Below are 13,299 nucleotides of genomic sequence, written 5' to 3'. Positions count from 1 at the left end.
GCTTTTCCCCTTTGGCTTAAATGCCTTTGTTTAAAAACAAAGCTTGCTATCACTGTTCTAATTTGAAATCTGGTTTCACTTACCGTAAATGGAAGGCAGCCATAAATACAAATGCAAGGAAATGTTAGCGAACCCCAGCTAGACTCTGTGGCCGGCTGAAGGCTCTGAGCCTGAGGTCTGCTCTCTCTTTGTAAAACAGGGAGGGCAGCAAGCGTCAGAGGTGTTAAAGACAGGCTAGCTCCCAACTGAGGCTTTCTCCTGGAAGGATGAGGGAGAATTGAGAAAGTGATGAACTTTCTCGCCATGTGAGCCAGCGGACACTAGGCCGTGCCTATCTTGAACGCTGGCCACCGGGAGCACTTGCCTTGCCCCTGGGAAAGCCTGTGGTGCAGCACCCCTTCTTGGGGAAGAGAAGTGGCTCCCTTGCCTTGGCGCCCCTCAGTTTGTTTCCCCCGAGTGCCACCCCCAGCCACCCTGACCTGTCTGGGAGGCCATCTTTGCAAACCCTTTCATCTCTCTGCCTCCCCAGTGTGAGCTCTGTCCTAGGCCCCATCCCTGCCTACTCGTGTCCCAGCACAAGCTCTCTTCTCTCACCCATACCCTCACCAGGGGCCAGAACTTGGCAGGAGTGCTGCAACCCCTTTCGAAACACTCCCTTTTGCTTCCCAGACTCTCTACTGCAATGTGCCTGCCAAGCCAGCCTAGGGGCCTTTCTAAAGCTCGGCCAGACCTGTGGTGCTGCTTCCCTGCTAAAAGCCACTTTATGTCTCCCACTACCCTCGGGATCAGGTCCTTCCTCCCTCACTCTTCCCCACTTCCCTACCCCAGTTCTAGGAATTCACCATGTTGGACTTCTTCATTTCCTTAGCAGTCTCTTCCTTGACTTGGGAATTTCATAAACAACATTCCCTCTGCTTCACCCACACATTCCTCCTATCTCCGATTCAACGTCACTCTCTCAAGGCAGCTGCTCCTGGTCTCCCTCCAGGCAGACCCCGCCCCTTTGATGACCTGTGTTTCTCCCCTGGCTCCCTTGAGCTCATGAGCAATTGGAATTACCTGTGTCTGTTTGCCTTTCTAGCCCAGAGTCTAGCAAAGGTTCTGAACCATGTGGAGCCACATAAATGCTTGTTGATTGAATAGAAGGTTATTATTAATTCCCTACACCTGTCAATCCCCACTCCCACTTTCTACCTGCCCTGCCTTTGTCTTCACCTAAGTTCTCCTTCTCCCAGCCTTGATATTCCAGGTCAATTCCCACCTCCCAGGAAGCCACCCTTACTGCTCTAGCCCAGACAAAATTTACCTTCTATAGAAGCCCTAGCATTTCCTTTGTTGAATGAATGAATGAGACATATTATAAAAAAGGAGTAGTTTGAGAAATGGATGTCATTTAAAACTCACACTCATGGGAATGACTTCTGTTTTTTAAGAGGGAAGGCATAATTTCTATCAATGGAAGAATAAATTTCTAATGATTTCATTGGAGAGGCTGGTGGGAGACAGAGACAACAGGTCAAATCACAAAGCCTTTTTTGGTTTTTCTTTGCAGTAAAGGTGAATTCTAAGAAGAAAGTCTCGCTCAAAATGTTACTTGTTTTTTTGGAAATAAATAACAATTTGCACATGGTACAAAATTCATGGACATGAACTTGGGCAAACTCCGGGAGATGGTGAGGGACAGGAAAGCCTGGTGTGCTGCAGTCCATTGGATCTCAAAGAGTCAGATACTACTTGGTGACTAAACAACAACAATTACAAAATTTAAAAAGCAGGTGGCCTTTCCTTAGCACACCACATTAATGAATCTGAATGTTCGAGGAGATCAGCATACATATGCTATGCTATACTAAGTCACTTCAGTCATGTCCGACTCTGTGTGACCCCATAGATGGTAGCCTACCAGGCTGCCCCGTCCCTGGGATTCTCCAGGCAAGAACACTGGAGTGGGTTGCCATTTCCTTCTCCAATGCGTGAAAGTGAAAAGTGAAAGTGAAGCCTCGAAGTCGTGTCCGACTCTTAGTGACCCCATGGACTGCAGCCTACTAGGCTCCTCCGTCCATGGGATTTTCCAGGCAAGAGTACTGGAGTGGGGTGCCATTGCCTTCTCCATCAGCATACATAGAGGTAGAGAATCCACTGTTCCTAATGACACAGTGGTAGAAACTGTATTCCTAGGGGAGCCCCAACAGTGGAAAAGTGGACTCTAAGGGCAAGGGAGCAAGCACGCAAATATGGTTCTAGGGTCTGTGAATGGGGGTGGCCAGAGAGGAGATCTCAGGGTGGGTGGCCTAAGGACCTCCAGGCCCAGGGCTGGCCAGCGGTTAAGTCACCTTTGCTGCCTTATCGGCTACCAGACCTTTGGCCCTCAGATCCCTGGAGGGACAGTTCAGGGGGCAAACAAGGAAAGATGGGTCTAGTCACCCTGAAATCAAACAGGCTCAGAGAGAGCAGGAACCCAGGGAAGACAACTACCCTGGGGACTTGCGGAAACCTTAGGAGGGCATCAGCCTTCCCACTGAGGAGGAATAGGGCTCCAGTCAATGGTATTTTCGGAGAAGGCGATGGCACCCCACTCCAGTACTCTTGCCTGGAAAATCCATGGACAGAGGAGCCTGGTGGGCTGCAGTCCATGGGGTCGCTAAAAGTTGGACACAACTGAGCAACTTCACTTTCACTTTTCACTTTCATGCATTGGAGAAGGAAATGCCACTCCAGTGTTCTTGCCTGGAGTAATCCCAGGGACGGCACAGAGTTGGACACGACTGAAGCGACGCAGCAGCAGCAGCAGCAGCAGCAGCAATGGTATTTTATCTCAAAGGACACATGACCTCAGCTCACACTGGAGTTATAAGCAGCCTTACTTTATATTATTATCTTTCTTGTTTATTGACACCAGGATCTCTGAGGCCAGAGAATGGGTCTCTTTTCCTCTGGTTCCAAGTCCCATTCCCCTCGCCAATAACAGTGAGCCCAGCACTGAATCCATTTTGGTGGCCACCTGTGACATTCTCATTGAGAGAGGACTGTGATTGTGATTCATATCAACCCCCAAACACACACACACACACATCACCTGGAAACAGCCCAGGGAAGGGCAGAGGCACTGCTGGGCTGCCAGGAGCCCTGGTCCTAGCCTGGCCCCCACTACCGGTGTGCCACTTTGGGCAATCCCAGGGCAAAGCCCAGGACTAATCAGCTCTTGTTGTCCACACCCTCCAATCAACAGCTCAAGGAAACACAAAGCCATTCTTATGGCTGCTGTCCTGGCTGGATTGTGGGAAGGACAAATAAGGCCATTTCTAAAGAATTCCCAACCTGTTCAGATATGAAGGTTATAACAGCCAGTGATTGGCATGAGTGGGGAAGTCCAGGAAAAGCCAGATTGCCAGGGCCCTTTGTAACTGCTTCTGCAGCTGTACTGATCAGGAACCAGCTCCAAGTCAAATATGTGTACAAAGAGGAGGCTTGAACCACTTCTCTCAGCCCGGGCTGGCCGTCTTGCTGCCTCCACTGGAGAGATAAGAAAGCAAAGACTCAGGAAAGTTAACACAGTCATGTGAACATCAACAGGGTAGTCAAGAATTAACTCTATTAGGCCAATACTCATTCCAGACTTCTGAAAGGCTCCAGGTGACTGAATTTCTGCCAAACTGAGGTTCTCATTACTTTCCAGGGAAAAACATTCTCCAAGTGATATCAGCATTATAATAATAGTGTGGGAAGGTTGGGGGCTTATGGGCAGATGAGCTAGCCATCAGCTTGGGATTCTAAATTCTTGACATGGCTCAATTCAAAGTTTTGGTTTTAATTATTTTGAAGTGAACCAGAATGCTCATGGCATGCACTGGTGTCATTTTGTTGTGCCCAAATTTAAATCATAGTTCCAGGAGGCTGGTGTCCTGGAAAATTAACAGTAAGTAAGCCCAGCCTGCTGCCCAGCGGCTACATTTCAACATTGCTTTGTTGTTGTCACATGTCATACACCCTGGAATTCTCAGGAGGTTATGTAAAGAAAAAAAATTTTTTTGACTTTTTATAAAATGTGGTTTCTTGAAAAATAAGCCAAAATGTCGTGGTGATAGAAGGGAGGATTAAAAGAAGTAAACATTCCTGTTGTTTCTTAAGCCAGAAAGCAGAAGTTTTGGCTAAATTCAGAATAGGAGATTGGAAACAGCGGGAGTTCAGATCCTAAAACTGATAAATTCACCTTTTTCTCTAAACAGTAATTTTTTTTTAAAAGCAATTTATAAAACCATTTCAAGTGATCAATGGCAATAGCAATAGCAACAGCAACAAAAACAACTCTTTGATGAGCAAAAGAAGAAACTTTTGAGAAGCTGAAAAGCATTTGATGTGTAGCATGGAGATATAACCCTTCCCACAGAAGGCTCTGTACCCAAGAACTGTCCTGTCTTGTTTAAATGGAAGATCAAAGACTTCCCTGGTGGTACAGTGGATAGGAATCCATCTGCCAATGCAGAGGACACAGGTTTGATCCCTGGTCCGGGAGGATTCTACAAACTGAGGAGCAACTAAGCCCATGCACCAAAAGTACTGAGTCCTGAGAGTTCCAGGGCCTGTGAGCCACAACTACTGAGCCTGAGTGCCACAACTACTGAAGCACCCAGAGCCCGGGCTCCACAACAAGAGGAGTCACCACAATGAGAGGCCCTCACACCACAACGAACAGTAGTCCCTGCTGACAGCAACTAGAGAAAGCCCAAGCAGCAACATCTTTTTAATTATCAAAATAAATAAATAAAAATAGAGGAGAATTAATTTTACACACACACACACAAAACATGTAACCCTTGTTGGAAATGGGATTCTGCAGGAAGGCAATGACCCGAGCAAAGTTTTCCAAACACACAGGTTTAGGGCTCATGAAGGTCTCCAGGTCTTAGTCTGGAGAAGACTGGAAGCCACTAAGGAGTCTTGCCTCACCATCAACTTGCTCATGCTTCCATTTTACCCCCACTCCCAGCCCATTCCAATCAGGATGTCATGGTGGCATGTCATCTAGTGGTTGAAATGATCACTGCAAGTAACTGCCTCAGGTTTCCTGTTTCGATTTTACTACACCTTATTTATTTATTTAATGGATTGTTATGGGGTGCCAAATGTTGAGACTATAATAGAGAATATAGACATGGGCTTTCCTTTAGGAACCTTATAGTCTCCTGAGGGATCAGACACATAAAATAAAATACAAAAATAGGATCATGATATATGATAGGGAGCTACAGAACACTGAGGATGGGACACCTAAACTAGATCTACTTCCCAAAGGAAGTACCACCAACACTGGGACCTAAAGAATGAGTAGAAATTCATTAAACAAAGGAGGAGAAGGAAAGAGCCTTCCAGGCAAAGGGAACAGTTTGCCTAAAAGCCAAGTGTCAAGAGTTCAGTTTCAGTTCAGTTGCTCAGTCGTGTCCGACTCTTTGCAATCCCATGAATTGCAGCACACTAGGCCTCCCTGTCCATCACCAACTCCCGGAGTTCACCCAAACCCATGTGCATCAAGTTGGTGATGCCATCCAGCCATCTCATCCTCTGTCGTCCCTTTCTCCTCCTGCCCCCAATCCCTACCAGCACCAGAGTCTTTTCCAATGAGTCAACTCTTAGCATGAGGTGGCCAAAGTAGTGGACTTTCAGCCTCAGCATCAGTCCTTCCAATGAACACCCAGGACTGATCTCCTTTAGAATGGACTGGTTGGATCTCCTTGCAGTCCAAGGGACTCTCAAGAGTCTTCTCCAACACCACAGTTCAAAAGCATCAATTCTTCAGCACTCAGCTTTCTTCACAGTCCAACTCTCACATTCATACATGACCATGGAAAAACCATAGCCTTGACTAGACGGACCTTTGTTGGCAAAGTAATGTCTCTGCTTTTGAATATGCTATCTAGGTTGGTCCTAACTTTTCTTCCAAGGAATAAGCATCTTTTAATTTCATGGCTGCAATCACCATCTGTAGTGATTTTGGAGCCCCCCAAAATAAAGTCTGACACTGTTTCCACGGTTTCCCCATCTATTTCCCATAAAGTGATGGGACCAGATGCCATGATCTTAGTTTTCTGAATGTTGAGCTTTAAGCCAACTTTTTCACTCTCCTCTTTCACTTTCATCAAGAGGCTTTTTAGTTCCTCTTCACTTTCTGCCATAAGGGTGGTGTCATCTGCATATCTGAGGTTATTGATATTTCTCCCGGCAATCTTAATTCCAGCCTGTGCTTCCTCCAGCCCAGGGTTTCTCATGATGTACTCTGCATATAAGTTAAATAAGCAGGGTGACAATATACAGCCTTGACGTACTCCTTTTCCTATTTGGAACCAGTCTGTTGTTCCATGTCCGGTTCTGACTGTTGCTTCCTGACCTGCATATAGGTTTCTCAAGAGGCAGGTCAGGTGGTCTGGTATTCCATCTCTTTCAGAATTTTCCACAGCTTATTGTGATCCACACAAAGACTTTGGCATAGTCAATAAAGCAGAAGTAGATGTTTTTCTGGAACTCCATTGCTTTTTCGATGATCCAGAGGATGTTGGCAATTTGATCTCTGGTTCCTCTGCCTTTTCTAAATCCAGCTTGAACATCTGGAAGTTCACAGTTCATATACTCTTGAAGCCTGACTTGGAGAATTTTGACCATTACTCTGCTAGCATGTGAGATGAGTGCAATTGTGCAACAGTTTGAACATTCCTTGGCATTGCCTTTCTTTGGGATTGGAATGAAAACACCTTTTCCAGTCCTGTGGTCACTGCTGAGTGTTCCAAATTTGCTGGCATATTGAGTGCAGCACTTTCACAGCATCATCTTTTAGGATTTGAAATAGCTCGCCTGGAATTCCACTAGCTTTGTCTGAAGCTTCCTAAGGCCCACTTGACTTCTCATTCCAAGATGTCTGACTCTCGGTAAGTGATCACACCATCATGGTTATCTGGGTCATGAAAATCTTTTTTGTATAGTTCTTCTGTGTGTTCTTGCCACCTCTTCTTAATATTTTCTGCTTCTGTTAGGTTGATACCATTTCTGTCCTTTATTGAGCCCATCTTTACATGAAATGTTACCTTGGTGTCTCCAATTTTCTTGAAGAGATCTCTAGTATTTCCCATTCTATTGTTTTCCTCTATTTCTTTGCATTGATTGCTAAGGAAGGCTTTCTTATCTCTCTTTGCTATTCTTTGGAACTCTGCATTCAAATGGGTATATCTTTCCTTTTCTCCTTTGCTTTTCACTTCTCTTCTTGTCACAGCTATTTGTAAGGCCTCCTCAGACAACCATTTTGCCTTTTTGCATTTGTTTTTCTTGGGGATGGTCTTGATCCCTGTCTTCTGTACAATGTCATGAACCTCCATCCATAGTTCTTCAGACACTCTGTCTATCAGATCTAATCCCTTGAATCTATTTGTCACTTCCACTGTACAATCATAAGGGATTTGATTCAGGTCATACCTGAATGGTCTAGTGGTTTTCCCTACCTTCTTCAATTTAAGTCTGAATTTGGCAATAAGGTGTTCATGATCTGAGCCACAGTCAGCTCCTGGTCTTCTTTTTGCTGACTGTATAGAGCTTCTCCATCTTTGGCTACAAAGATTATAATCAATCTGATTTCGGTATTGACCATCTGGTGATGTCCATGTATAGAGTCTTTTCTTGTGTTGTTGGAAGAGGGTGTTTGCTATGACCAGTGTGTTCTCTTGGCAAAATTCTATTAGCCTTTACCCCGCTTCATTCTGTATACTCCAAGGCCAAATTTGCCTGTTACTCCAGGTATTTCTTGACTTCCTACTTTTGCATTCAAGTCCCCTATAATGAAAAGGACATCTTTTGGTGGTGTTAGTTCTAGAAGGTCTTGTAGGTCTTCATAGAACCATTCAACTTCAGCTTCTTCAGCATTACTGGTCGGGGCATAAACTTGGATTGCTGTGATATTGAATGGTTTGCCTTGGAAATGAACAGAGATCATTCTGTCGTTTTTGAGATTGCATCTAAGTACTGCATTTTGGACTCTTCTGTTGACTATAATGGCTACTCCATTTCTTCTAAGGGATTCTTCTTGCCCATGGTAGTAGATACAGTTCCAATTTGCCTTGATTCACGGACCTAACATTCCAGGTTCCTATGCAATATTGCTCTTTACACCATTGGACTTTACTTCCATCACCAGTCACATCCAAAACTGGGTGTTTTGTTTTTGTTTTTGTTTTTGGCTTTGGCCCCGTCTCTTCATTCTTTATGGAGTTATTTCTCCAATGATCTCCAGTAGCATATTGGTTGCCTACCAACCTGGGGGGCTCATCTTTCAGTGTCCTATCTTTTTGCCTTTTCATACTGTTCATGGGGTTCTCAAGGCAAGAATACTGAAGTGGTTTGCCATTCCCTTCTCCAGTGGACCACGTTTTGTCAGAACTCTCCACCATGACCTATCCATCTTGGGTGGCCCTACACGGCATGGCTCATAGTTTCATTGAGTTAGACAAGGCTGTGGTCCATGTGATCAGATTGGTTAGTTTTCTGTGATTGTGGTTTTCATGCTGTCTGCCCTCTGATGGAGAAGGATAAGAGGCTTATGGAAGCTTCCTAATGGGAAAGACTGACTGAGGGGGAAACTGGGTCTTGTTCTGATGGGTGGGGCCATGCTCAGTAAATCTTTAATCCAGTTTTCTGTTGTGTTCCCTCCCTGTTATTTGACCTGAGGCCAAACTATGGTGGAGGTAATGAAGATAATGGCGACCTCCTTCAAAGGGTTCCAGGCAAGCACTGCTGCACACAGTGCCCCCAACCCTGCAGCAGGCCACCGCCAACCCACGCCTCCACCGGAGACTCCTACCCTCACCCTAACCCCTAGTCTTAACCCCAAAGAATGCCATGAAGTTATTCTTTACTTTTTTTCTTCCGAGGCATGAGTTGCTCATCTCACATGACCTTGAGGTCTCTTTTCCTTCTGTCAGCAAAGAAGTTTGTTTTGCATTATAATCATTCTTAAGCAAGGGAAGAAATTCAGATCCTGCACAAATAAATAGGTCTGGGAATGCCAAACTCCTTTCTAAGCACAAAGTCCTTGATGAGGAATCATGGCCACTCTGAGGGTGAGGTCCTGGGAAACTGTGCATCTGCAGCCTCTGGGCATTTGTCGAAGAGGTAGCTTCCCAGATCCCACCTCAGGCCTTCTCAGTCCTCACTCAGAAGAGGCCAGCTGTGGAATGGTCACCGGTACCCCATGTGACCTGCTTACCTACCTATTCAGGTAGGAAGCACAGGTACAGGGATCAAGTGCACCAACCTTGGGGTCAGTTCCCTCCACGGTTCAGTCTCAGTTCTGCCTCAACCTGCAAGTGGTTCAGCTGTTTGACCTTAGGCCAACAACTTCATCTCCCCAAACACTGCATCCTCTTCTTCAAAAGGAGAATAAAAATCACAAAACCTGCCTGATAGGATTATGGAGAGAAGTAGATGAGGTTGTAGATGCATGTAATTCACTTGGTGCAGGGTCTGGCATACAAGAAGTACTCAATAAAGATTAAAAAACAAAGACGGTCATGTCTTAGACCCCAAAGCAAAGGGCTTAAGGCAGCAGGCCTGGATAATCAGGAACTGGAATCTAAGATTAAACACACCCGGAGGAGTGGGTTGGTGCTGGGGACAAAGCAGGGGCCTCATGGCATCAGACATGTGACTCTGAGAGGAGAGTGAGAACCAGCAGTCCAGATGGGCAGTTCTCCTCTGGGCAGCTGGGAAAGGGCTAAGACAGGGGCCCAAGTGCACAGCAAACAGGGTAGAAATGAAATCTCTATGGAATAGTCAGAGAATCTGATAGTCTGATAGGAGGCTTGGCTCTGCCAGCTCTGAGTAGGAGTCACAATTCTTGCCACTACAAACCAGCCTAAGCTCATTTAATCTTGGGGTAGCTGAATCTAGTTTAAACAAAGTCATCAACCAGTCTCCAGTTCTCAGCTCTGCTTCCTTCTATGTTAGCTTTGTTGTCAAGCAGCCTTGCTCTTTGGGTTTTCCCAGGTAGCACAGTGGTAAAGAATCCACCTGCCAATGCAGGAGATGCAAGAGACACGAGTTCAATCTCTGGGTTGGGAAGATCGCCTGGAATAGGAAATGGCAACCCACTCCAGTATTCTTCCCTGTAGAATCTTATGGACAGAGGAGCCTGGCAGGCTACAGTCCATGGAGCCGCAAAGAGTCAGAGAAGACTGAGCTCGTGAGCATCTTAGGCTTGCTCTTTATCTTGACTTAAAAGTCAACCAGCAGTTCCAAATGTATCTCTGCATGCAACCCCAGCAGAGAGACAACACCTCTTCTGCCATAACTCCGGCAAAAATCAAAGGTGACATTCATTAGCTTGACCTGGGTCACATGCCCATCTCTGAACCAATCACCATGAGCAGGAAAATGGAGTATTCTGATTGGCCAAGCATGAATCATACATTCAATCTGGAACCCAAACTACTGATACATGAACATAAAAAAGGATTCCCTAAATAAAACAGGGGCCTTGATTCTGGAAGAAGGTGTCAACCTAAAAACAAAACCATAAGAGTTTAGTTCAGAGACAAGGTATTTAATTAGGACCAAAGAACTGCAATTCGGGGTACACAGATTTAGATAGAAAAAAAATTAGTGTCCTCATGATAGCAAAGGGTCTCAGGATGTTTATGGGGAAAAAGAGAGGTAGATGAGGTAAGCTGTTCTTTAAGAAGAGTTCACTGGTGCAAGTCAAGGTAATTCATCAGGTGAAGTGTTCATTGATAAAAGATGAGGTAAATCCAGATTTGTATTACTACTTCACTGGTCAGGTGAAGCAGTCACCAGGTAAAAGTTCACTGATGGATCGTTTTAACAGGACATTCTGGTTCTTCTGCTGATTTGGAATGTTGGTGGTTTTGTCCAGTTCAGAAGTACAGAAAACAGGACATGAAAGGCAGTTCTTCTGGAATGACTGCTTCAGCTTTATTTTATATGGCTCCAACTCATGTCATCTTTCATAGAGAAATGAAGACAAGAGGTCACCTTGTTTTGTCCCTGTGTGAGACATCCCTGTGGCCAGATGTCCCTGGAACTAAGGTACTCGGTCCCCTGAGCATCTGTCCAGTTCTGCTGCAGCCCCCACAGCTTGGTCCTCGGGCAGAGGATTCCAGCTGTGCTGGACAGCAGGGGGGAAGAGTCTCTCCCCCCAGAGAGCTATGACACCACAGATGGCACTTGCTGAGAAAGCAGTGCTGGGGAGAATGAGGCACAGCTGGCTTGCACAAGCCCTCAGCTAGATCCCCCAAGCGTCCTTCAAGAGAGTCTGTAAAGGACAAAAAATGGGGAATCTTATCGGGGGAGGGAAGTGGGGAGATGCTAAAATGCCTCTAGCACTCCAGAAAGCTAGGACTTCTCAACCACAGTGCCCAAAGCCCCCGGGTTGCTGGCAGCCTTGGACTGGGAGGGCACTAGGGATGATGCTCCTGTTCAGACACTCTTGCTCTTATCCCTCCCTCCTTCCCTGGCTATCCTCCGCCCCCACCCCACTACCTTATGAACTATGCAGGCCTGTCAGTGCACTGTCTCTCTCCTGACACTCGCCTCCTGGGCCCTTGTATTCATTAGGTGGCTCAGCGCCCATTGTGGGCCACATTCTGCACCAACTGCTGCAGTGAGTCCCTAGATGTAGCCCACAACTTCTAGGAACACACAGTTCTAGAAAGCATGCATTCTTTACTTTTAACTGCACAAGTTAACATCACAAGTCAAGTTAGCTTGACTCTTGACTCCACCTTCCTCAGCCACTTGTCTTCACTCTCCCCAGCCAGTCACTCCCTCCAAGAAGCCTCAGTTATACATTTGATGTCTATCTGTTGAAACATTTTTCTACATATATACATCATAATATGTTTACTTGCAGAAGCATAAGCTAAGCCAGAAGTTAGTTTTTTTGTTTTGGTAACTGCTAAAAATTAGGTTCAGGAATGTCCCTGATGGTCCAGTGGCTAAGACTCCACACTCCCAATGCAGGGGACCTGGGTTCAATCCCTGGTCAGGGAACTAGATTCCACATGCCACATCTAAGAGTTTGCATGCTGCAACTAAACTCCCCCACACCAAAACGAAGCTCAAAGACCCCAAGTGCCACAGCTGAAAGAAAAAAAGCTTTGGCAAAGCCAAAGAAATAAATATTAGGGGAGAAAAAAGGTTTAAAAGGGTTTACCATGAAAGGCTTCCCTCCAACCCCATCCCTCAGCCAGGGATGAGCAATCCCCTTTCGAAGCAGCCAGCCAGGTCATCGGTTTCCAGTGCCTCCTCCCAGATAAGCTAGGCCGGAAGTTGACAAATCTTGTCTGGAAAGGACCAGATGATAAATATTTTAGATTTGGTGAGCTTATGGTCTCTGTCACAACTACCCAACTCTGCCAGTGTATTGAGAAAGCAACCATAGACAATACACTAATTCATGAGCATGGTGTGTGCCAATAAAGCTTTGTTTGTGAACATTGAAACTTGAATTTCATATCTTTTTTGTATTAACACTTCACTGGTCAGGTGAAGCAATCACTAAAATCAGTAAAAGTTCACTGATGGATCGTTTCAACAGAAGAAATAATACAAGAACACTGGAGTGGGTTGCCATTTCCTACTCCAATGCATGAAAGTGAAAAGTGAAAGGGAAGTCACTCAGTCGTGTCCGACTTTTAGCGACCCCATGGACTGCTGCCCACCAGGCTCCTCCATCCATGGGATTTGCCAGGCAAGAGTACTGGAGTCTATTCACAGAAAAAACCACAAGTACCCATAAACATTCTTTCTCCTCTTCTTTCCATAAGGGGACATGCTATACACACTGTTCCGTATATTGATTTTCTCACTTGGTGATACATCATTTTTTAAAAAACAACTTTATTTATTTATTTATCAGCTGCTGGGTTTTTGTTGCTGTGAGGACTTTTCTAGTTGCGAGCAGGGGCTACTCTCTGGTTACAGGACTTAGGCTCCTCACTGCAGTGGCTTCTCCTTTTGTGGGGCACAGGCTGTAGCGCACAGGCTCAGCAGTTGTGGCATGTGGGATCTTCCTGTATCAGGGATCAAGCCTGTGGCTCCTGCACTGGCAGGCAGATTCTTTACCACCGCACTAAAGAGAAGTCCCATTATGCATCTTAAAGATCATGCCATGTCAGTTCATACAGAACTTCATTTTTGCCTTTGGCATAGTATTACATTTTATTCCATGGTGGTACATTTACAATAACGTACTTATTGATGCATATTTAGGTTTTCTTTTGCTATTTTAGACAAAATTTCATTCAA

This window comes from Bos indicus, chromosome 7 (genome assembly GCF_029378745.1).
Source record: "Bos indicus isolate NIAB-ARS_2022 breed Sahiwal x Tharparkar chromosome 7, NIAB-ARS_B.indTharparkar_mat_pri_1.0, whole genome shotgun sequence".
Classification (NCBI taxonomy): domain Eukaryota; kingdom Metazoa; phylum Chordata; class Mammalia; order Artiodactyla; family Bovidae; genus Bos; species Bos indicus.
The sequence above is the reverse complement of the archived record's forward strand: the minus strand, read 5'-3'. Positions refer to the sequence as shown.